The sequence below is a fragment of the Oryctolagus cuniculus genome, chromosome 19 (assembly GCF_964237555.1).
Source record: "Oryctolagus cuniculus chromosome 19, mOryCun1.1, whole genome shotgun sequence".
In the NCBI taxonomy this organism is placed as follows: Eukaryota; Metazoa; Chordata; class Mammalia; order Lagomorpha; family Leporidae; genus Oryctolagus; species Oryctolagus cuniculus.
Window position 1 is genome coordinate 55,610,108 of NC_091450.1, and position 26,741 is coordinate 55,636,848.

At 41.4% G+C, this 26,741-nt stretch overlaps 1 protein-coding gene and 1 pseudogene across 8 annotated transcripts in view; both read right to left on the reverse strand.

Annotated features, from left to right (window-relative positions):
- The window catches only part of LOC127490200 (uncharacterized), a 108,274-nt gene that overhangs the window by 73,025 nt on the left and 8,508 nt on the right, over positions 1 to 26,741 (reverse strand). For 5 of the 8 annotated variants that reach the window (XR_011384405.1, XM_070063893.1, XM_070063894.1 and 2 more), the window contains exon 1: positions 1,872 to 2,006. The gene's annotated coding sequence lies outside the window, so the exon portion shown is untranslated. Of the gene's footprint in view, positions 1 to 1,871; positions 2,159 to 26,741 lie in introns of those variants that run through there. The other 3 variants (XR_011384408.1, XR_011384407.1, XR_011384406.1) reach the window with 1 other exon arrangement.
- Positions 19,995 to 23,463, reverse strand: LOC127486307 (progestin and adipoQ receptor family member 3 pseudogene; annotated as a pseudogene).

Sequence of the window (26,741 nt, forward strand, 5' to 3'; positions counted from 1 at the left end):
TTCTTCAAAAATGTTCCTGAGTAAACTGGACCTCCATATGCAGAACTATGAAAGAAGACCCATGCCTTACACCTTATAGAAAAACCAACTGAAAATAGTTCAAGGAACAAAATCTAAAACCCAATCTCATCAAATTACTAGAGAACACTGGGGAAACATGAAAGACACTGGCATAGGCAAAGATTTCTGGGAAAAGACAGCAGAAGCACAAGCAAAAGCAGCAGAAACAGAAACAGAGAAACGTGATTCCATCAAACTGAGAAGCTTCTACGCTGCAAAAGAAACACTCAGCAAAGTGAGGAGACAACAGAATGAATGGGAGATAACTGTCTGCAAACAAGAAACTGATAAAAGATTAGTATCTACAATCGACAAAGAGCTCAACAATAAAAAATATATAGTTAAGAAATGGGCGTAGAACTTGAACAGGCATGTTTCAAGAAAGGAAATCCATATGGCCAACAGACACATGAAAAAATGCTCAGGATCACTAGCCATCAAGGAAATGCAAATCAAAATGGCAATGAGGTTTCACCGCACCACAGTCAGAATGGCTCTCATACAGAAATCAACAACGATAAATGCTGCTGAGGAAGTGGGGAATACAGTACTCTGATCCACTCACTTTTGGTGGGAATGTAGACTGGTAAAGCCATTGCAGAAGACAGTATGGAGATACCTCAGAAAGCTGAAAATAAATCTACCGTTTACTATGAAATTTATCAGCAATCCCTGTCCTGGTGATTTACCCCTAGGAAATTATATCAGTAGATTTGAAAGAGTTATCTGTACCTTCATGTTCACTGCAGCTCAGTGCACAATAGCTGGGTTGTGGAATTAAACCTGATGTCCATGAACTGATGACTGGATAAGGAAATTATGGCATATATACACTATGGAATACCACCCATTGGGGAACACGGAAATGTTGTCTTTAGCAACAAAATGGATGTAACTTTAACCCAGTATATTCAGTGAAATAAGCCAGTCCCAAAAGGACAAATAACGTATTTTTTCCCTGATTTGTGGTAACTAATAAAGTACCTAAATGTAATGTGTGGGAGAGAAAATGAAATTCTGAGATAAAATTGTTTCTTATAGTTCTAGTCTCACTTTCAAGAACAGTGTTTTGTTCTTCATACTCCACGTTGAACACTGTTACTTAATCATATGAATATATAGTTAAATGAAAACGGATAATTCGAAGAATTAAGGGTGGGAACAAGAGAAGGAGGAAGAAAAAGGCTGGTGTGTAGGCTTGAGAGATGCTAGCATGGGAAGAAGTATCAGTATGTTTTGAATCTATATATAAGAAATACATGATATTTACATACCTGATATAAAATGTTAAAAAAGTAGATAATTTTCTAACCAGACTAACAAAAAAGATAAAAATGCCAGTCAATAAAATTACAGACAAAAAACAGACATTATAAACAACATCACTGAAACTCAAGGTTTCAAAGAAATTGCTATTCAGTACTGTATATTAATAAACTGGAAAACTAGGAGGAAATGGAGAAATCCCTGGATAACAAATACACATAACCTACTAAGATTAATTCCAGAAGACACAGACATCCTAAAAAGACTCATAAAAATCAATGAAAACTAAAACACCCACCAGAAATACTGCTAGAACTGATGAAATAACTAAGTTACAGGTTACAAATAAACATACCTTGTAACCCGCAGTCCTGTCCTCCAGCGCGAGCCCAGCCACCCGCTTCTCCGCTTCCCACAGCCGAGCCGCCGCCCGCCCCCACGGCCACTCAGCCTGTGGACCTGAGTGTCTACATTGCTCCGAGGTGCCACAACCCTCCCACCTCCCGAGGTCCCAGGCCTCTCACTGTTTTTTAAGAAAAACTCACCTTCGCTCCCGCACTCTCCAGGCCAGTACCGCTGCCGAAAACGCCGCCGGAAGCCGACAACTCTAGCAGCCGACAACTCTAGCAGCCGACAACACGCTGCCACCGTCGGCTCTATATCCACCAGACTGACTGCACAAGCGCCATCCATCTAGGACCCGCCTCTTACTCCCAGCGGCACCGGAAGTGGCCAGGCAGTGTCAAAAAAGTGGGTGACAGCTGTCTTGGCTCCAGGCTTGGATAGAGGGCCAGTGTTGATCTCCGGTATGCTGCAGGTAAGAAAGCTTTTCCTATACAAAAAAAAAAAAAAAAAAAGACTGGATGCAACTGTAAAACGTTACATTTTGTGAAATAAGCCTTTCCAAAAAGACAAATATGTATATTCTCCCTGATCTGTGGTAACAGAGTACCTAAAACGTGATCCTTAGAAGTTATATTGACACTCTGACATACAATGATTTTAAACAACTCTTGCAGATATAATGATGATTTTAAACAAACCATGTCTTGCCTCTTCAGGAACGGGTTTGTTTTTTTTTTTAATTCTTTCAAACTGTTGAATTCTTTACTTAGTGTAGTCTTTATATTGTGAGTATAAAATAATTGAAAATAGATTTTTGCATAAAGTAAGAACGGGAAGAGTGGATGGAGATTAAAGAGGGATGGGAGCTGTGGCGCAGTGGGATCACGCCCTGGCCTGGAACACCGGCATCCCATATGGGCGCCAGTTCGAGACCCAGCTTTTCCTCTTGTGATCCAGCTCTCTGCTATGGCCTGGGAAAGCAGTGGAAGATGTCCCATGTCCTTGTGCCCCTGCACCCGTGCGGGGGACACAAATGAAGCTCCTGGCTCCTGGCTTCGGATCGGCACGGCTCTGATGTTGTGGCCAATTGGGGAGTGAACCATAAGATGGAAGACCTCTCTCACTCTCTCTGCCTCTTCTCTCTGTAACTCTGACTTTCAAATAAATAAATCTTTAAAAAAAATGAAGAGGGATGGGAGCATGTTTGGGTGGGTGAGTGTGAGGGAGGGAGGGAGGGTAGGGTGGGAATAATTAGTGTTTCTAAATTTGTATATATGAAATACATCAAGTTTGAATACTTTAAATCAAGTTTCCAGGTAAAAAGAGAGATAAAATTTTTAATAATTCATTATGAGTGAGATAGCAAGAGATAGTTCTCATCTACTAAGTCACTCCCCAAATGCCCACATATGGGACTAAAGCTGAGAAGTGGGATCTGGATCCATGTCTCCCACATGGTTGACAGGAACTAATGCCTTGAGCCACTCTCCAGGATATACAATATGGTAGGCCATAAGTCTCAGCAAATTCAACAAATATCGAAATCATACCATGCATATTCCATGACCACATGGAATGAAGGGGCAAATGACCACACCAAGAACCTCAAGAACATATACAACCACATGGAGACTGAACATGCTCCTGAATGAACCGTGAGTCATACAAAAAATAAAAAAATTATGGAAACGAATAAAGATGACAGTATAACATATCAAAACTTATGGGAAACTGTGAAAGAGTATTAAATGGAAAGTTTAGAGAAATTGATCCCTAGACCAAGAAATTGGAAAGGCATCAAATAAGAGCCACCAACGTAGTGCCCTTGAAAAACAAATGAAACCAAACACAAAATTAGGAAGAGGAAAGAGATAATTAAAATTAGAGAATAAACAAAATTGAAAGCAAAAAAGAATATAAAAATCAGTGAAATGAAGAACTTGCTTAAAATATTTATACACTCTTGGGCCAACTATCCTTAAAAAAGAAAAAAAAAAAAAAAGAAGAAGAAGACCCCGATCAGTAAAGTCAGAGATCAAAAATGAAAGGTAACAATAGCTACCACAGATGATAAAAAGATTTATCTATCAAGAGTTAATACAAAGGACTGTATGCCAACCAATTAAAAGTCTGTCTCCTATTCTGTCTATAATTCTGCCGCTCAAATAATAAAACTTTCAAATAAACCATAGGTTTATTTCAATAGATGCAGGGAAAGCATCTGACAAAATACAACATCCTTTCATAATGAAAACCTTAAGCAAACTGAGTATAGTAAGAACATTCCTCACCACAGTCAAGGCAATTTATGACAAACCTATAGACAGCATCTTATGAATGGGGAAATGTTGGAAGCATTCCCATGAAGAGCTGGAATCAGACAAGGATGCCAACTTGTGCCCTTGCTATTCAATATAGACCTGGAAGTTTCAGTCAGAGCTATTAGGCAAGAAAAAGAAACCAAAGGATACAAACTGGTAAGGAGGAAGTCAAATTACCCCTACTTGCAGATGACAGGATTCTATACAGAGGGGAAATAAAAGTCTCCACTAAGAGACTACTGGAATTCATAAAAGAGTTTGGTGAAGTGGCAGGATATAAAATTAACAAAAGAAATCAACAGTCTATATATAAAAAGCCATGGCTGGGAAAGAGCTTCTAAGAGCAATCCCATTCACAATTGTTACAAAAAAATTAAATACCATGCTTCTAAGAGCAATCCCATTCACAATTGTTACAAAAAAATTAAATACCATGTCAGGCATGGAAAGCCAAGACACTCTGGCAAAAGATCTCTGCGAGTGAGATCCCAGTGGAAAGAACAGGTCTTCAAAGAAGGAGGTACCTTTCTCTGAAGGGAGGAGAGAACCTCCACTTTGACTATGACCTTGTCTAAACAAGATAAGAGTCGGAGAACTCAGAGGGCTTCCATAGCCTTGGAAACTCATGACTGGAGCATAGGGAGATTACTGATGCCATAGACAGGAGTGTCAATTGGTAAAGTCAACAACAGGAGTCACTGTGCACTTACTCCTCATGTAGGATCTCTATCCTTAATGTGCTGTACATTGAGACTTAATGCTATAACGAGTACTCAAACAATATATTTCACTTTGTGTTTCTATGGGGGTGCAAACTGTTGAAATCCTTACTTAATGCATACTAAACTGATCCTCTGTAAAAAAAAAAAAAAAAAAAAAAAAAAAAGAAATTATCAATTCCCAACTTGACTCTCACTGGGATTAAACATGACAATAGGTCTGCTCTGATTTCATCATCATTTAAAAAAATCATCTATTATTTTTCACTTTATGTTTCTGTGTGGGAGCAAACTGTTGAAATCCATACTTAATGTATACTAAGCTGATCTTCTGTATATTAAGATAATCGAAAATGAATCATGATGTGAATGGAAGGGGAGAGGGAGTGGGAAAGGGGAGGGTTGTGGGTGGGAGGGACGGTATTGGGGGGAAGCCATTGTAATCCATAAGTCGTACTTTGGAAAATTATATGCATTAAATAAAAGTTTAAAAAAAATAGTATGCAAAAAAAAATTAAATACCATGGAATAAATTTAATCAAGAATTCCAAAGATGTCTATAATGAAAATTATAAAATATTAGTGAAAGAAACAGAAGACACAGAAATTGGAAAAAATCTTTAATGTTCAAGGATTAAAATAATCAATATAATCAAAATGTCAGTAGTACCAAAAGCAATTTACTGATTCATGTGATCCCAATCAAAATGCCAGTTACATTCTTCTCAGATCTAGGGAAAAAAAGATGCTAAAATTCAAATGGAAACACAAGAGACCCAGAATAGCTAATGGAATCTTGTATGTGAAAAGCAAAGCCAGAAGCATCACAATACCAGAATTCAAGACATATTTCAGAACAGTTACAATCAAAACAGCCTGATACTGGCAAAAACTACACATGTAGACCAACGGAACACAACAGAAACTCCAAAACTCAATCCACACTTTTACTAATAATTTATCTTTGACAAAGGATCTAAAATCTAACCCTGTGACAAGGTCAATCTCTTCAAAAAATGGTGCACAAAAAGAAAATAGAAACCTACCTTATTCTAATACAAAAATCAACTCAAAAAGGGTCAAGGACCTAAATGTACAACCTAAGACCTTCAAATTCTTAGAGAACATTGTGGAAATGATGCAAGACATTGCCATGTGCAGACTTCTTAGAACCCAGAAGCACAGGCAATAAAAGCAAAAACATACAAATGGGATTACATCAAGCTGAGAAGCATTTGCACTGTAAACAAAAACTCAGAAAAGTTCACTTTGCAACCGACAGAATGGGAGAAAATCTTTGCAAATATGTAACTGATAAAGTATTAATATCCAGGATGTATAAAGTGCTCAAAAAACTCAACAACAACAAAACAAACAATGCAGTTAAGAATGGGCAACAGACTTGAACAGACATTCTTCAAGAAAGGAAATTCAAATGGACAACAGACACATGAAAAAATGCTCAGGATCACTAGCCATTAGGGAAATGCAAAGCGAAACCACAATGAAGTTTCACCTCACCACAGACAGAATGGTTTGCATACAGAAATCAATGAACAACAAATGCTGGAAAGGATGTGGCAAAACAGTACCTAGGGGCCAGTGCCATGGTGCACTAGGTGAATCCTCCTCCTGCGGTGCTGGCTTCCCATATGGGCACCAGGTTCTAGCCCTCGTTGCTCCTCTCCCAGTCCAGCTCTCTGCTGTGGCCCAGAAAAGCAGTGAAGGATGGCCCAAATGCTTGGGACCCTGCACCTGTATGGGAGACCAGGAAGATGCACCTGGCTCCTGGCTTTGGATCAGTGTAGCTCCAGCCATTGTGGCCATTTGGGGGTGAACCCCTGGATGGAACACTTTTCTCTGTCTGTAACTCTTCCTGTCAACTATTAATATAATTATAATATATTAATAATATTAATAATAATATTATTATAAAACAGTACCCTAATCCACTGGGAATGTAATCTGGTGAAGTAATTGTGGAAGACAGTATGGAGACACCTCAAAGAGCTGAAAATAGATGAACCATAGGAACCAGCAGTGCCACTCATGGGAATTTACCTAAAAAAATTGAAATCAGCAGATGAAAGAGTTATCTGTGCCCACATGTTTATGGCAGTCCAATTCACAACATCCTTGATATGGAATTCACCTAGATGTCTATCAAATGATAACTAGATAAAGAAATTATGGAGACCGGCACTGTGGCAAGGTGGAATAATCTCCTACCTGCTGCACCAGCATCCCATAGTGGAGCCAGTTCAAAGCCTGGCTGTTCCTGATGAAGGCCTAGGAAAACAGTGGAAGATGGCCCAGGTCCTTCAGCCCCTGCACAGTGTGGGAGACCCAGAAGAAGATCCTGGCTCCTGGCTTCACATCAGCCCAGATATAGCCATTGCATCCATTTAGGGAGTGAACCAGAACGAAGACCTCTTATTCTCTGTCTCTCCTTCTCTCAACTCTGCCTCTCAAATAAATAATTCTGGAAAAAAAGTAACGGTGGTATATATACATTATGGAATACTATTCAGCAAGAAAAAATGGAATGCTATCTTTTGCAATAAAATGGATACAACTGAAAACAACCATTATACTTAGTGAAATAAGCCAGTCGCAAAAAGACAAATATCATATGTTGTCCCTGATCTGTGGTAACTAATATAGTACTTAACACGTAATAATATGTAGGAGTAAAATGAGTATTTTGAGATATGATGCTTTTTTACAAGCCTTGTCTCATGTTGAGGAACAATTTATTTTCTTCATACTATTTGTTGAACTTTCTACTTAATGAACAGTGAATATTATGAGTATAAAGTTACCTGAAAATATTTTTCTATTAGAATTAACAGTGAAAACAGGAGAGGGAAGAGGAAGAAGTATGGGCTAGAGGAAGTGTTGGGTGCGAGGAATCAATATGTTCCTGAATATGTATATGGCAAGTACATGAAAATTGTTTACCTCACATAAAATTTTTAAAAAATAGATAAGTCTCTGGGCAAGTGCTGTGGCTCATTATTCTAATCCTCTGCCTGTGGTGCCAGCACACCGGGTTCTAGTCCCAGTCGGGGTGGCGGATTCTGTCCAAGTTGCTCCTCTTCCAGTCCAGCTCTCTGCTGTGGCCCGGGAAGGCAGTGGAGGATGGCCCAAGTACTTGGGCCCTGCACTGGCATGGGAGACCAGGAGAAGCACCTGGCTCCTGGCTTTGGATCAGTGCGGTGTGCCGGCCACAGCGGCCATTGGGGGTTGAACCAATGGAAAAGGATGACCTTTCTCCCTCCTCTCTCTCTCTCTCTGTCCACTCTGCCTGTCAAAAAAATAGATAATCCTCTAACAAGACTGACAAAGAAAAAGAGAGAAAAAACTCAAAAAATAAGATTAGATGAAAAAGCAGACATTATAACCAACACTACTGAAACACAAGGCTTCAAAAGAAACTGCCATTCAATATTATATGCAAATAGAGCCGGCGCCGTGGCTCAATAGGCTAATCCTCCACCTTGCGGCGCCGGCACACCGGGTTCTAGTCCCAGTCGGGGCGCCGGATTCTGTCCCGGTTGCCCCTCTTCCAGGCCAGCTCTCTGCTATGGCCAGGGAGTGCAGTGGAGGATGGCCCAAGTGCTTGGGCCCTGCACCCCATGGGAGACCAGGAAAAGCACCTGGATCCTGGCTCCTGCCATCGGATCAGCGCGGTGCGCCGGCTGCAGCGGCGGCCATTGGAGGGTGAACCAACGGCAAAGGAAGACCTTTCTCTCTGTCTCTCTCTCTCACTGTCCACTCTGCCTGTCAAAAAATAAAAAAAAAATATTATATGCAAATAAACTGGAAAACCTCAGAAAAATGGAGAAGTTTGTCAATACAAATAAGTTACCAAATTTAATCCAGAAAATAAAGACAATCTAACAGACTCAAAAAAAGTAGTGGGATTGTAGCAGTAAGCAAAATTCTTCCATCAATGTAAAGTCCAGGACTTGATGGCTTTATTATCCAATTCTACAAAACTTTAAAGACAAACTCCAACAATATTCAAACTACTTGAAAACACTGCCAAACACTTTTTAGGAGGCCAACGTCATTTTGATGCCAAAACGAACAAAGAAACAAAATGGAAAGACTACAGGCCTATTTCCTTGAAGAACATAGATGCAAAGATTCTCAACAAAGCACTGTTGTGGAGTTTCTTGATCTCTTTGTAAATTCTGGGTATGAATCCTTTATCTGTAGCATAGCTTGCAAATATTTTTTCCCATTCTGTCAGTTGCCTCTTCACTCTCCTGACTGTTGCTTTTGCAGTACAGAAACTTCTCAATTTGATGCAATCCCAATTGTTAATTTTGGCTTCGACTGCCTGCACCTCCAGGGTCTTTTCAAGGAAGTCTTTGCCGGTGCCAACATCTTGCAGGGTTTCTCCAATGTTCTCTAATAATTTGATGGTGTCGGGTCGTAGATTTAGGTCTTTAATCCATGTTGAGTGGATATTGTGTAAGGTGTAAGGTAGGAGTCTTGCTTCATGATTCTGCATGTGGAAATCCAGTTTTCCCAGCACTATTTATTGAATAGACTGTCCTTGATCCAGGAATTGGTTTTAGATCCTTGATCAAATATAAGCTGGCTGTAGATGTTTGGTTTGATTTCTGGTGTTTCTATTCTGTTCCATTGGTCTATTCATCTATTTCTGTACCAGTACCATGCTGTTTTGATTACAGCTGCCCTGCAATATGTCCTGAAATCTGGTACTGTGATGCCTCCAGCTTTGTTTCTTATTTATTTATTTATTTATTTATATATTTTTTGACAGGCAGAGTGGAGAGTGAGAGAGGGAGACAGAGAGAAAGGTCTTCCTTTGCCATTGGATCACCCTCCAATGGCCGCCGCAGCTGACTCTCTGCGGCCGGCGCACCACGCTGATCCGATGGCAGTATCCAGGTGCTTCTCCTGGTCTCCCATGGGGTGCAGGGCCCAAGCACTTGGGCCATCCTCGACTGCACTCCTGGGCCACAGCAGAGAGCTGGCCTGGAAGAGGGGCAACCAGGAAAGAATCCAGCACCCCGACCAGGACTAGAACCCGGTGTGCCGGCGCCACAAGGCGGAGGATTAGCCTGTTGAGCCACGGCGCCAGCCCCGGCTCTGTTTTCATTGTACAAAATTGCTTTAGCTATTCGAGTTCTCCTGCGTATCCATATGAATTTCAGCATAATTTTTCTAGATCTGAGAAGAATGTCCTTGGTATCTTGATACAAACAACCCACTTAAGAGATGGGCCAAGGACCTCAATAGACATTTTTCAAAAGAGGAAATCCAAGGCTGGCGCCGCGGCTCAATAGGCTAATCCTCCGCCTAGCGGCGCCGGCACACCGGGTTCTAGTCCCGGTCGGGGCACCGGATTCTGTCCCGGTTGCCCCTCTTCCAGGCCAGCCCTCTGCTGTGGCCAGGGAGTGCAGTGGAGGATGGCCCAGGTGCTTGGGCCCTGCACCCCATGGGAGACCAGGAAAAGCACCTGGATCCTGGCTCCTGCCATCGGATCAGCGCGGTGCGCCGGCCGCAGCGCGCCGGCCGCGGCGGCCATTGGAGGGTGAACCAACGGCAAAGGAAGACCTTTCTCTCTGTCTCTCTCTCTCTCACTGTCCACTCTGCCTGTCAAAAAAAATAAAAAAAAATAAAAAAAAAAGAGGAAATCCAAATGGCCAACAGGCACATGAAAAAATGTTCACAATCACTAGCAATTAGGGAAATGCAAATCAAAACCACAATGAGGTTTCACTTCACCCTGGTGAGAATGGCTCAGCTTCAGAAATCTACCAACAACAGATCCTGGCGAGGATGTGGGGAAAAAGGGACACTAACCCACTGTTGGTGGGAATGCAAACTAGTCAGGCACTATGGAAGCCACTCTGGAGATTTCTCAGAAACCTGAATAGAACCCTACCATACAACCCAGCCATCCCACTCCTTGGAATTTACCCAAAGGAAATTACACTGGCAAACAAAAAGGCTGTCTGCACCTTAATGTTTATTGCAGCTCAATTCACAATAGCTAAGACCTGGAATCAACCTAAATGCCCATCAACAGTAGACTGGATAAAGAAATTATAGGATATGTACTCTGTAGAACACTATGCAGCAGAAAAAAAAAAAAAAAAAAAAAAAAAAAAAAAAAAAAACAAACAAACAATGAAATCTGGTCATTTGCAACAAAATGGTGGAATCTGGAACACATCATGCTGAGTGAATCAAGCCAGTCCCAAAGGGAGAAATATCATATGTTCTCCCTGATCGGTGACAAGTAACCGAGCACCAAAAAGGAAACCTGTTGAAGTGAAATGGATACTATGAGAAACGGTGACTTGGTCAGCCCTTGCCCTGACTGTTGATGAACAACTTAATAATTTACCCCTCTTAGTATTTTTTTGTTCTACTTAATACTATTGGTTGAATACTGTAATTAATACACAGTTTTTCTTAAGTGTTGAAACTTAACTGAAAAGTGATGGCTGTTAAATATAAGAGTGGGAATAAGAGAGGGAAGAGATGTGCAATTCTGGACATGCTCAAGCTGACTTGCCCCAAATGGTAGAGTTAGAGACATACCAGGGGATTCCAATTCAATCCCATCAAGGTGGCATGTACCAATGCATGTCACTAGTCCCAGTGATCAATTTCTGTTCACAGTTGATCATAAGGATAGGATTGAGAGTCAAAGGGATCACATAAACAGGACTAGTGTCTGAAAATACTAATCAATAGAATAAAAAAGGGAGAGAACAATCCAACATGGGAAGCGGGATACACAGCAGACTCATAGAATGGCGGATGTCCTAAACAGCATTCTGGCCTCAGAATCAGCCCTTAAGGCATTCAGATCCAGCTGAAAAGCCCGTGAGAGTATTTCAGGCATGGAAATCCAAGACACTCTGTCAAAAAAAAAAATGACCGAAAGGAAAGATCTCTGTGAGTGAGATCCCAGTGGAAAGAACAGTTCATCAAAGAAGGAGGTACCTTTCTCTGAAGGGAGGAGAGAATTTCTATTTTGACTATGAACTTGTCTCAATATGATCAGAGGCGGGAAACTCAAAAGGCTTCTATAGCCTTGGCAACTCATGACAAGAGCCTAGGGTGATTACTGATGCCATAAACAAGAGTGTCAATTTGTTAAGTCAGTAACAGGAGTCACTGTGCACTTACTTCTCATGTAGGATCTCTGTCCTTAATGTGCTGTACATAGTGATTTAATGCTATAACTAGTATTCAAACAGTATTTTTCAGTTTGGGTTTCTATGTGGGTGCAAACTGTTGCAATCTTTACTTAATATATACTATATATATATATATATATATATATATAAAGAGAATTGAAAATTAATCTAGATGTGAATGGAAGGGGAAAGGGAGCAGGAAAGGGGAGGGTTGCAGGTGGGAGGGAAGTTATGGGGGGAAAGCCATTGTAATCCATAAACTGTACTTTGGAAATTTATATTCATTAAATAAAAGTTTAAAAAGTACTAAATAAACAATTCAAAGCCTCAAAAAGCTCATACATACACCGGCGCCGCAGCTCACTAGGCTAATCCTCTGCCTAGCGGCAACGGCACACCGGGTTCTAGTCCCGGTCAGGGCGCTGGATTCTGTCCTGGTTGCCCCTCTTCCAGGCCAGCTCTCTGCTGTGGCCAGGGAGTACAGTGAAGGATGGCCCAGGTGCTTGGGCCCTGCACCCAATGGGAGACCAGGAAAAGCACCTGGCTCCTGGCTCCTGCCATCGGATCAGCGTGGTGCGCCGGCCGCAGCGCGCTGGCCGCAGCGGCCATTGGAGGGTGAACCAATGGCAAAGGAAGACCTTTCTCTCTGTGTCTCTCTCTCACTGTCCACTCTGCCTGTCAAAAAAAAAAAAAAGCTCATACATAACACATAACTATCAATCGGAATTGATCCCAGAAATGCCATGCTGGTTCCATTTTGCAAAACAATCAACATCATAAATTAATCAACATAATGAAAGAATAGAAACCATACTCAAATTAGATGCAGAGAAAGCATTTGGTATGATTTATTACCCTTTTATGGTACAAAAAAAAAATCCCTCCACAAATTAGGCATAGCAGGAACATGCCTCAAAATCATAAAGGTGATATTTGACAAACCAACTGCCAATATTATGCTGAATGAGGAAAAGATGAAAGCATTTTGTCAAAATCTGTGACAACACAAGGATGTCCACTTTCACCACTCTGACCGAATAAAGTACTGTAAATTTTCACAAGAGCAATTAGAGAGGAGAACAAAATAAAAGGCACTAAAATTGGAAAAGAGCAAGTCAAATAATTAATGTTTGCAGGTGACATGATGTTGCTCCTGGAAGAACACAAACATTACATTAAAATGCTGCTTGAACTGATAAACCAATTCAGCAAAGTTTAAAGGTAGAAATAAACATACCAAAAAAAGCTGCTTTTTTACATATTAATGATGGCCTCACTGACAGAGAAATCAACAAAAAATCCAATTTACAATAACCACAAAAATTAGTATATTGAGGAATAAATTTAATGAAATGAGTGAAAGATCTCTATAATGAAAATTCTCAAACACCAACCAAAGAAACCATCAAGGACACAAAAAATGGAAAGATACTCCTGCTTGTGGATTGGAAGAATCTATATCTTTTAAAAAAAACTATTTCACGTAAATAAATCTACAGAATACCAATGACGTTCTTTACAGAATTAGAGAAACAACCCTCAAATTCATAAGGAACCACAGAAGATCCAGAACCTCTAAGGTGATCCTGAGGAAATAAAAATCAAGCTGGAGACATCACAATACCTGACTTCACAACATATTAAAAAGCTACACTAATTAAAACATCATGTGACTGGCAATAAAAAAACCGAGACACAGACCAGTGGAGCAAAACAGAGAATCCCAAAGTTAATCTAAATACATACAGCCACCTGATTTTTGACAAAAGGGTTCAGACCATTCATTGGTGTAACGATAATCTCTTCAACAAATGGTGCTGGCAAAGCTTGATGTATTTACATAGAAGAACGGAATTGTATCCATATCTCTCATCATTATAAAAATCAAGTCAGATGCTTCAGCCATGCACTTCTCAGAAGATGGTTCTTACAAGTATGGTCAAAAACAGTGAGGTCAGGTGCCAGTGCTGTGGTGTAGTGGGTAGGGCAGCCAGCAGCACTGGAATCCATTGTGGGGACCAGTGCCTGCCCTGGATGCTCCACTTCTGATCCAGCTCCCTTTTAGAGGCCTGGGGAACGGCTGTTGAGGATGGGTTGATTGTTTGGGCCTCTGTCACCCTGTGGGGAGACAAGGTGGGGCCCCTGGCTCCTGGCTTCTTATAACCAGTATAGATAAAAGATTTCTTTCTCTCCCTCCCTCTCTGTAACTCTGACTTTCAAATAAACAAATAAATCCCCCAAACAAACCAAAAAATCTGTAGTGGTTTCTCATTAAGGGCAGTCCACCTGGGGTAGATTAACCATTCAATCAGATGTGTGTGAGATTCCCCATTCCCCAGTTTGCAATGAACATTTTCTCTTGCACTGCTGCTGAGCTGTCCTAGGTTTTCCAGGGCATGGCAGGCAAATTATTTCCTTGGGAACCCCCCAATGTTGTTACCCTGTTATCTTTCCTCTAGCTTGGACATTTTCTCCAGGGAATTCTCATCTAATTTTTTTGCCTGGAGAGTCGAAGTCTGACTATTCAAATTCTTAAAATCTGAGAGAAAATAACGTCCCAGTATTCAGTGAATAATTTTCACTGGATCTCTTTTCAGCACAGGATCTTTTTCTCAACTCTACCTATAGGACCCTCTGAAGGGAATGAAACCTGGGCTACAGCCTGGATGGGCAGGGCAGAGGCTCCCCAGTGCACTGTGAGTACGCTCATTAAACACTCTTTTACCCTCAACTTCATGCCCACCTCAGCAGCCTGAGGCTTGGGGGGTTTGCATTGCGTTACTGAGGCCATTTCTCAACTTTCCCCACTGCAGGCTCACAGTTTATGTCTATATTTTCACCTGCTCATCTGCTTTCTTCTTTCCAGAGTTTTGCTGCTGTTGTTTTCTCTCTCATTATTTGTGCTCCTGAGTGTTCAAGCCTTCTTCAAAATGATTTTACTGATAAACAGCATTTAGGATGGAGCAGAGATGTTTGTGCATTTGTTCAGAATTTAAGATTTTAACTGAAATTCTGTTTTATCCTTTATATTTCAACCTTTAGTCCATTTGGAAATGTGATTTCATTCTATGAAGAAAACTGTCTTAATTTTCAAAGGTTAGATATTCTCCCCCAGTGCCTTCTATTGGATAACTTACTTTTACCTACAGATTATTAATATATTTATATAATCTTTAATATTATAGACTACATTTTCTTTGGCCCCTAATTCTCTGCAGAGCCCCAGGAAACTCATCCCCCAACATCCTATCCATCCCTGTCTCCACTGTCTCCAACTCTACTGAAGCCCACCAGGACCCTACATTTCTCCGCATGCCTGTGGGGCTACCCACATGACCCTCTCTGCCATGGTTATGAAGTTCACATCTCTGCCTGGGCTGCCCAACCCTAGGGAATGGGGTGTCCCTTCCCCTCCCCTTGGGCACCCAGGCCATGGCCACCACTGGGGCAGCCACAACTGCTCACCAGTTTCTCCTCTCCAGGAAGAAGGCCCAGCTGGGGTTGAGCAGGAAGCCGTGCAGTCTCCAGAAATAAATAACCTGTAGTCTATGCAGATGATGGAATATTGCTCTGTGTTAAGAGATGAGTGATCATACCATGAAAAGCTTGCATAGGAGAACCAGGAATGTATATTCCTAAGTAAAAGAAACCTATTTTTGTGATTTCAACTCTAGGACAGTCTAGAACAGACTTAACTATGGAGACAGTAAAAGGATCAGTGGTTGCCTGGGACAAGAATTTTAAGGCAGAGAAAATAACTCTGCATTAAATTATGATTGATATGTGTTGTTGTACATTTTTCAAAGCCTGTAGGATATATCACACCAAGAGTGAATCTGAGTAAACTGTGGACTACGGGTCATAGTGATGTGTCAATGTAGGCTAATTAATGAGAATAAGCATACCGTCCAGGGGGGATGTTGATATAGGTGAAATGTGGGGGGGGGCAGAAGAGGAAAATCTCTGTATCTCCACTTAATATTTTTCTGTAAACCTAAAACTGTTCCAAAAATAAAGTTTATTTTTTAAAATGAAACATTCACAGAAGCATAAAAAATCAAACACCTAGAAATAAATCTGATAAAAGTCCAAGATCCCTTTGTGAAAATCATGAAGCATTACTGAGAGAAATAAAACATGAATTATTTAAGTAGAAAGATATAACATGATTATTGATTGTATACTTTATGTTATAATGATCTCAATTCTCTTTCAGCTACTGTTCTATAGCAAAGATGTGATTCTAAATTTTATATGGAAACCCAAAAGCTTAAGAATGGCCAAAGTAAACTTTTGAAGAAGAAGATGAGAGGACTTGCTCCCCAGGACATACAGACACATTAGTTCTGGTAATTAGGACAATCTGATAATGGGCAAGTTAAACAGTGGAAGGGAACTGATGATTCCAAAGCTAACTCACACAGAATGGGCTTGATGTATTGTAAGGATGGTACTTTAAAATAAGAGAAAGAGGACTGTCTTTCCCATAAGCAGAAGTGGGGCAAGTGGGACTCATGTGCAAAAAAATATTAAAACTTGACTGCTACGTTTAGTTTCACGAGATTCAGAACTAAATGCAAAAGGCAAAACAATAAAAAAGGGAAGGCAACATAAGGCGATATCTTCTTGTTCTCAGGGTAAGGAAATATCCTTAAATTATGACACACAAAATACAAATCATGTCCTAAACAGCACTCTGGCCTCAGAATCAGCCCTTAAGGCATTCGGATCTGGCTAAAAAGCCCATGAGAGTATTTTTGGCATGGAAAGGCAAGACAGTCTTGCAAAAAAAATGACCAAATGAAAGATCTCTGTGAGTGAGATCCCAGTGGAAAGAATGGACCATCAAAGAAGGAGGTACCTTTCTCTGAAGGGAGACTAGAACTTCCACTTTGACTGTGGCCTTGTGTAAATCAGATTGGAGTTGGCGAACTCAAGAGGCTTCCATAGCCTTGGCAACTCATGACTAGAGCCTCAGGTGATAACGGATGCCATAAATAAGAGTGTCAATTGTTAGATCAACAACAGGAGTCACTGTGCACTTACTCCCCATGTAGGATCTATGTCCTTAATGTGTTGTACTCTGTGTGTGAATTAATGGTATAACTAGTACTCAAACAGTACTTTATACTTTGTGTTTCTGTGTGGGTGCAAACTGTTGAAATCTTTACTTAGTATATACTAGATTGATCTTCTGTATATAAAGATAATTCAAATGAATCTTGATGTGAATGGGATGGGAGAAGGAGCAGGAGATGGGATGGTTGCGGGTGGGAGGGAGGTTATGTGGGGGAAAAGCCACTATAATCCAAAAGTTGTACTTTGGAAATTTATATTAATTACATAAAAGTTAAAAAAATACAAATCATAAAAGAAAACATTTAAAAGTTGGGCCCTATCAAAAGTAAGAGCCTCTGCTCATCTGGAGACAGCATGAAGAGAATGAAAAGGCAGTCTCTTCATTAGTACATAGAAAGAACCAGTATAAATGAGAAAAAGGCAGAGCTTCACCAAGTGGCCAATAGTTTTGATGAAGCAGGTAATTCACAAAGGAGAATATCCAAATAGCCATGAGTACATGGAAATATACTGACTTCATTAATAACTAGGAAAATGCAAGTTGAAGCACCAGGAGCTATCATTACTATAGCCATCAGGATGACAAAAATGAAACTGACTGACAATATCAAGCTTGGCAGGTGATCAGGAGCTAAGGGACTTCTCAGGGATTGTTGAAGGCACACTGGGGTGCCCTCATTGGAAAAGAGTTTGTCCTGATGCACAGAAGTTCAAAGACACATGAGCTCTATGAGCCACCACTTACAAACAGAGGCACAAATGCCCTCAAAGTCACAGGACCTGGTTGGTGTGCTTCCCCGGATTCCTCTGGAGATCACCAAGGCCCTAGACCTTGATTTAATAGTAATGAATGAGGACATACGGAGTGCGGGGGTCTGCTCTCCTAAGAGGAGACATTTGGGCTCAGTCTGGGAGGAAAAAGACCTGAAGATGACTCCATCTTCCTTCTGTCCTCTGGTCTGTTGGCCCATGGTGAGGTCCGCCCTGCACTTTGTGCTAAAATCCCACCGCTCTGGCTTTTTCAGACATTCTTCCTTGATGCAAAACAAAGTGTGCTAGTCTGAGACCTGCCCTTCAGAAGGGAGTTAGTGGTTCAGGAGGCCTTCGGTCTGGTTTTGTTAGAATGTTAAATGGAGCTCCTTCTTTTTCCCTTCCTGCACTCCCGCCAGCAGCATGGCAGTGTGGGCTCAGTGGTTTCTGAGTGCCCTTAGCTGGTGTCCTTGCACTGCCAGCAGGACAAGGATGTCATCGTCCACCAACCACGAATTAAATCGAGGTGTCTCTCCTTGGGGCAGGGCAGAATGCATATCTCCCCAAGGACAGTGAGGGGGCTTCTGGAGGCCTCCCATTAGCATTATTCCTGGCCTCTAGGCAGTGATATAGAATGATTTCAAACCACGGTTCACTGCTTTTACCTTAGCAACCAGACTGAAGCAGAATCCATGAATGCCCTCCGCAGTGACAAGCTTGATTTATCCTCCTGGGTAGCAACTATTTCCCCATACAAAGAAGGGCTCCATATACATTTATTATCCATTGACATATACTGTGACATCACTGTGGGCCCAAGACAGAGGATTTGTGGAGGAAATAATAAATAAATAAATGAGGACACGATCAGTCTGCAGCCCAGCTGTACTGAGGCCCCTCTGAGACAGTGGAGTGGACCTCCACTCACCGCAGGAGGTTGTAAATTCCTGGCAGAAGGAAGTCTTGGCTTCCGTGTTCTGCGTTTGTTTCCATGCAAAGAAATGGCCCATATTTCACTTTGTTTTCTCATTTATTTATGTGCTCAGTTATTTACTGTCTGCCATTCCACTAGACTGAGTTTCCAGGCATCATGTGTATTGCATACAGGTATTGTCCCCATGCCCTAGTATAGCCATGGACACGTGGAGGGCCAGGGGATTTTTGTTGAGTGGATCTACAATTTTAAGCTCTGTCTGGAGCAGGATCACTACATGCTACTCCTATTCTACTCTCATGGAACTCCATCCCATCCTTGGGTGGCCCTGCAAAACTTCCCACAAGAAGGTGTCTTGAGTGTGCAAATCTCCATGGAAAATTTGGGACAAAACAGAAGAATGCCATGCAAGTTGATCAGATAGTTTAGGCAGCCAGAGAGTTATGTTTCATGGATACAACAGTCTCTTTGCCTCCCCCTCATCCCAGAGATTATCCCTAACACCCCCACCCCATTAGAACCTCTGGCAACTCCAGATCTTGCTGTCACTTTTCCCTTTCCATCTCTCCTCCTTTTCTCAACTCTTCTTTATGCTTTTAGGAAGAATAACTCAACTCTTTTAAGTTCAAGTTCCTACCTGAACTCAAAAGCTCACCCTTGCCCACTCAAACACCATCAGTGCATCAGCCAAATTAAAGAACTCTGTCTCTTAGCAAACCCAGAAGGTCAGAGACAGATCAGTGTTCTCTTCTGGCAGTACTCCCCTTATTCACAACCAAGAATTTCACCTGCTTCTCAGTCTGTTATTTTACCTCTCTGCTTTTCCACGAAGTTAAAACAAACACCAAGTATCCCTCCTGTTCTCCAACATGTTCCTTTCCTTTCTTCCATTCTTTTCTTCCTTTCTGTCTTGTCTTCTTCTCCTTCCTTCCTTCTTTTCTTCCACCTTTCTTAATTAATTCCTCCCTTCCCTCCTTCCTTCCTTTTTACCTGAGAGGGGGAGGGGAGGCAGTAGGGGAGGAAGTGAGGGAAGGAGGAAGGGAGGGAGGGAGAGTGATAGAAAGAGGGAGGGAGGGAGGGAGGGAGAGAAACTTGCTCATCTGCTGAATCACTCCCTAAATGTCAGCAATGGCCAGATTTGATCAGAGGCCAATGCTGGGAACATGGAATACATTCCACATCTCCTATGCAAGTGGCAGCAACCCAATTACTTGAGCCATCCTTTATTACCTCTCAGGGTCTCCAACAGCAGGAAGCTGGAGTCAGCTGGAGCCAGGAACCAAACCTAGGAACTCCAGCACGGGATGCAGACATCTTAACTGGCTTCTTTTTTTTTTATATTTAGTAAGCCTACTTTATTTACATAATACATATTTTTGCCATGCAGCTTAATAAATTACACTCAATGTAATGACAGACAAACACTACCTGGCTATTTGAAAATGGCTTTATATAGAAAGATAACTGTACTTAAATGAGTTAATTACAACCCTATAAATTACTGTAGACAATATAAAACAGGCATAGTAATTTTAAAACATAAAGTCTGTAGGTAAAGAACTTTTATAGTTTACACATAGGTAAAATTAACACCAGTTGTTTTTGAGCACTGAAGCTGGATAGCATACTTTTAATCTTATTTTGATAACTATAAAAACAAAATAAATATACAAGGCTCAGATTTGTATGCAAGTTTTAAATGTTCTTTAATGTTAACAATATCGTAAAAATTTTAACAGTAGTGCTGTGCACACAGTAGGTGGTCAATAAAGGCGGATATACAGAAGTGCTTATAGTTTGACAGCAATCGACTCCTTCATTCCCTACTTTATAATAAATATAACATAGAAAAGATAAAAATGAGAGAAGGCCCTCTTCCAAATTCTAGCCTTTTCATAAACAGTTGAAATGTTTACATGGCATAATTCTCTCTACGGTGAGACAGTATATCTTTTAATCAAAGAAAGGTGTTAAAAAATACAGTATATGCATTAATTCATATGGCAAGCATTAAATCAATACACTAAAACAAAAATACGAATTTAAAATTGAAAAAAATTAACTTCTTTTTAATTTGGAGAAGATTTTATAATAAAAAATGGTTCCATACATAAAATAACTGGACTTCCACTTTATTTTTAACTTGATTGTTAACTACTCAGTGTATTCTGTTTGACCAAAATGACAAAAATATTAATTTAAAAGTAGGCCAACAAAGCATGCTTTAAAGGAAATATCGCCTACTCTTGTACCACTTAACATATACATCGAATTTGTGGCCTTATGAGGTAAGAGAGCCATTTTCAGAGTAGCATTCTGTCATAAAAAATGGGTATGACAGAAAATGCCCTGACTGAACCTAGCTAGGAAATGCTCCTTGCTGAGCATTGTGGGTGGGGTGGAGGTGAGGGTATGGAATTTGTATTTCAAAAGCACTACACTGGAAAGAAACACAACATTTTACAGATGCATAAACTGAGGTACATTAAAGCAGCTTTCCTAGTATCCGATGTACACAAGGCATTTTGGGAATGAACTTCACCAGGATCAACTTTTTTTTCTGATATTCAATAATTGTGTTCTGAAAGCAGTTCATGCTCATGAAGAAACTTGGATAATATTTTATATTCCAATAAAAGATGTACATTTTTGTGAATCTGCTTTAAGGGATTTAATTAACGCAGATGAAAATACTACAATACAAGGGGGCAGGGAGCCCTAGTGAGTACATACAAAACGGAGTACGTTTAACACTTCAGGTCCAAGTATCAGTGTTTCTCGGCACTTTGTCAGGGCAATGCATAAAACATGCAGAAGCAGGACCAGAGCACAGGTGAATAGCCACATCACCCAACTGGGCATCGGCATGACTTGTTCTAAGGCCTAAAAGTGCACTTCCAGGTCAAGACGGCCATCTGGGTCCTATGGCCTTGAAATTATTCGCGGCCATATAGCTGGGAACCCCAATCATCAGGAAATTTAGGAATACAAATTCAGAAAAGCAAAAGTTTTTCTGGAATTTCGGAGTCAAATTTTCTGTCTTGCAATTAAATTATTACTGGGAATTAAATAGTATCTGGAATTAAAACTTTTGGTGGCTAAAGACTTCTGTGGTTTTACACCATAGAATCTGTTGCCTAATCACATAGTTACTATCTAATGTGATTCTTATCTGATAGAAAATAACAATGCAAGTTTCTTTTCCTTTTCTCAATACCCCTCTCAACTTGAGAAGAAGTTGCAAGTTTTTGTTCTGGCAAAGTAAAAAAATCCAGTGTTGCTAGAGAGTAGAGAATGTATAACTAAAGGAAATACTATCTTAAGTGCCAGTATCAAACAAAATATGTATTTAATGGCTAGTGATTATGCAAAATCACTGTCCTAACTTACATGAATACTAAGCACAGGCCGTATCAATCTTGCCTTGATTAGGCACTTAAATTTGACAATTTACTGAAAGTATCTTCTATTAAAGTAATCACACAGGATGACTCCATTTTCTAATGGAGATGAGCCCTTCCTAAGGAAACGAAGCTGGTGGTAAGTAAAATAAAATCCTATTTCTGCACTAGTGCCACATGCATTGTTCAGATGTTTCTTATGATTGCCAGCGAAACTTCACTTTCTGTATAAGCAGAAGATTAGTAGTTTTAAGGGTCCATAAAGCAGTTGTTACTACACAGATACCCAAGTTTATTTTTCCAATTTTAAAAAGCATTACTCATGATATATTAAACAAGAGGAAAAAGAAAAACTAATGAGAACCTTAAAAACAGTGGGGTATACAACTCCCCATTATATATTGCTTAACAACTGAATTCACCAGGTGGCCATACCTGAATTCACAAATGTGAAACATAGTCAGGACAAGGCTTGCTATGTCTATACTGCATGACATACACTGTTGACTGATGCCACCAATATAACATCACTACTGCAAGGATATGCCATATTTGGTGGCTTGATCCGAGGTAGTTTAGTTGTCCTGGAAAGTACCGTTCTGGCACTTTGGAAATGTAGAAGAGGAAAGCAAGAAGAGCAATCATATACATCACAAGTACACGGGGTGCAAAGTCCTGTACAATAGGAGCACCGACTCCACCATTGAGCCAAACCCAGTGAAGAGTGGGGATCACTCCATATCCCGAAACAGAACAGAAGATGATAGAACGGAGCCTCTGCCATTGCTGTTTGAGGTAATTGGGATGAATCTGCGCAAAGAACACTGCCAGGATCATGGCCAGCACTGTGATCAAGTACACTTGGCGCCAATAATTATTACAATAAAATGCATAAAATACTCCTGAGACATAGCAGCCCAGTACTCCAATAGAAATTCCTGCATAATCTAATGCCATCCATCTTCGACATGTTTTTTCTGATTAATGGCAAGAAAAACGGTGATAGCCCACAGAGCAAAGCATACAGACCTGGAAGCAGAAAAGACAAATAGAACAAATTACAAAATCTTCTCTGGATGCACTTGCCGAGGGTAACACAGATGTCATATCATATATTCCCAGGGTGAAGAAGAGAAAGAAACCCAGCAAATGACTCCAGATGTTAACCGTCTCATTAGATAAAATAAACAAACTTTTGATACACAGCCTGGAGGGCAGGTAGGCCCGGTAGCCGTCGGTGATGTAAGGGTTGTCCTTGAGGGACACGGGGATCTGCTCGTAGGTGTAGAGGCGGATGCCGCGGGGCACCAGGACCGGCCAGTACTGGTAGCTGCCCAGCTCGATGTAGTGCGCGCTCTTCAGCAGCTTCTGATGCATCGTCCTGGCTGCCGCCGCTCCAGGCTCCGGAGCTCGCCCAGGCCCCGCCTCCCCAGGGAGGGGGCTTCTCTGCTGGAGCCCCGCCCCGGAGCCCGCGGACGCTGCGCCTTAACTGGCTTCTTTACCACTAGGTTTAATGCCTGCTTCCTTTCCAATACTTTTATCTAGAGTAAAAGTGGTTTAAAAGATGACAGATGGAGACCTTGACAAAGATAAATAAAATCCTCTAAAAGTCTGGATCCTGAAGCCTAGGTACATGTAGATGTGGGGAAGGGAAATTCCCCTTTTCTTTGCCTTGGTGGTTAGAGAGGTATGTGAGTTGCCTGTATTTATCACACAAGGGTTTTTATTCTTAGGGAAGAAGAGTTAAAGGAGTCATCATTTTGATTCTTGAATTTTCTACGCCCTTTTATCTGTTAAAGTAAAGCTGACTGCTCAAATATAAACCTTGGAATCTTTGAGACTCAAAACATCATGCTTACTTCCATTCACATTAGAGGTTGCAGGGCCTTCCACATGATCATACAGAGGCCCAGGCCCCTTCTAATTTGTGGCTCCTTTGACCTCTTCTTCCTCTCAGCAGCTTACAGATGCAGACAGACTATGAGGGTAGACATCGCTTCCTAACCACCTGGCACTTCACCAAGCCTGTCTGCTTACATTCCATCGGTGAGAAGCAGTCCCACGTCCCATCTACATATAAGGTGGGGGGGATTGAGAAATGCAGCCCTTGGCTGGACCAGGAAAAACAAACCTTTGGTGGTCACCAGGCCATGCTGGTCAAACCTCAGAACCAAATTTCCATCTGGAGCTTAGTCCCAGGTAGTTGGCCTCTTTCCCTCCTCCTGGCCTCAAATCTCAAATATTAGGCTGAGGCTTCTACTCTCAATCCCAGAAGGATTCCTCTTCTCTCAAACTTCATCCCTGATGGACACTTTTCTCCCATCTGAAAAGGTCAAATCATACATGAAGGAGGGGATTCTATACTCTGAATTGTTTCTTGGCTTTAGCATTTCTCTTTCTGGGCCAAGCCTGTGTCTCTCTGCTTCTCACTCCTCTTTGTGAGTGCATTGTCAAGTTTTCAGGAGTCCTGAGCACTCAAATAATCTTGATTGTACCTTGATTTAATAGCATAAAGATTCTTATGCTATTAAAAGCATAAAGATTCAGCCAGGGACTACCTTTCCAAGCCTTCTCCACCTATCCACCCACTTGTGACTTGAGGGGCCAAGTGACTGATTCTCATCAGTGGAAGCGTTTTGTGAAGACCTGAGTGGTTAAGGAACAGGGGTACCTACTCTATGGTCTCTTTCCCCAGTACCTGGAGGGAGCCTGGGCCACACTGACCTCATCTGCAGGAGGGTGGATCTGCAGCAGTGGTGTCTAGCTTCTCACATTGCCTCCCCTCCTTTCTGACTTCTGCTCTTCTCAGGTCATCACTGCCCCTGTTGTTATTCTTTCTTATCAAAGATAAACTATTTTTTTGACAGGCAGAGTTAGACAGTGAGAGAGAGAGACAGAGAAAAAGGTCTTCCTTCCATTGATTCACCCCACAAATGGCCACTACAGCAGGCGCTCTGCACCAATCTGAAGCCAGCAGCCAGGTGCTTCCTCCTGGTCTCCCATGCGGGTGCAGGGCCCAAGCACTGGGCCATCATCTGTTGCCTTCCTGAGCCACAGCAGAGAGCTAGACCGGAAGAGGAGCAACTGGGACAGAACCGGTGCCCCAACCAGGACTAGAACCCAGAGTACCAGCACCACAGGCAGAGGATTAGCCTACTGAGCCATGGCGCCAGCCAAAGATTAACTATTAAAAACTTTAGATGTGAGCTTTTCAAAATAGTTTTTAAATAAAATTCTTGAAATTGGAAAACTCCTCAAAGTCCAAGAAGGAAATTTATCATACAGAATTATAGGCTCTATAACTGATAGGGAGGGAGAGAGAAGTATTTTGGAACAAGTTGGCTCCTCGTAGCCCCATAAAGATGCAATGATTAATATCTATCATTTTTTGACATTCATTACACACTGTGTTAAATGCTACATGTAAGCATTCACTGGATTTTTTCTACAAACACATGAGGCTGATTTAATATTGGCCTTCTTCAAGCTTTGGTCATCTCAACTAGCGACCATTCCTGGAGAGATCTGCCACACTGTCTCCCATTCTTTCCCTACTTGTTTTAAAGTGGTTTTCTTATTTTCCTCAGGTTCACAATCCCATTCTTTTTTCTCTGTCCCACTGAACTGTAAACTGCTGTCTGAGAGCATTTCTCTCTGTCTGCCTTCTAAATGCCTACCTTGCTAGACCTCCGGTCATGGTCAAAGAGATTTGAGACACCCTATGTCTAATACATATTTATAAGCCCCACAGAACTCAACCAGGCAACTTTTCTGTAGACAGTGTTTAAGAACCATATATTTGAGTAATAAATGAATTCTAGTCTTCCAAGTCTTACATTTTAACTACTCTTGCAGTTCTTAAACTTATCTGGATATAATAAAATCAAGCAAGAGAATTTGTTACTATCTCAAAATTTCTAAGGATGAGTTTTCTAAATCCCTATTTTTTTTTGACAGGCAGAGTGGACAGTGAGAGAGAGAGAGACAGAGAGAGAAAGGTCTTCCTTTGCCGTTGGTCCACCCTCCAATGGCCACCACAGCTGGCACACTGCAGCTGGCGCACCATGCTGATCTGAAGCCAGGAGGAGCCAGGTGCTTATCTTGGTTTCCCATGGGGTGCAGGACCCAAGCACTTGGGCCATCTTCCACTGCACTCCCGGGCCACAGCAGAGAGCTGGCCTGGAAGAGGGGCAACCGGGACAGAATCCGGCATCCCAATTGGGACTAGAACCTGGTGTGCTGGCGCCGCAGGCAGAGGATTAGCCTATTGAGCTGCAGCACTGGCCCTAAATCCCTATTTTTACAAGCTGCCTAAGCAATTTTGAAACACCAACTTTTCGCATCCTCCAGACTGGCAGTTGGAAACCTGTAAACTACTCCATCTTCCTTCATCTCAGAATCCTATATGTCTTCCTTCTACATCCATGCTTCCCTAATCATTTTCTCTTAGCTCCCAAAACCAGGAACCAAGTTGGTCCATCCTGAGACTCTCAACATGAGACAAAGATATGCTCCCAAAGTCTTTAGCAAATGGTATATTCTAATGGACATTAAAACCTGCCCCTATGATTTGGCCTCTACCTGCACATGGGTGACCACTTCTACAACCCAAATGAAAAAGAAGAAATGTGTTCCTGGATGTATTTCACCAAGTTGCACATTTTATTCAATGA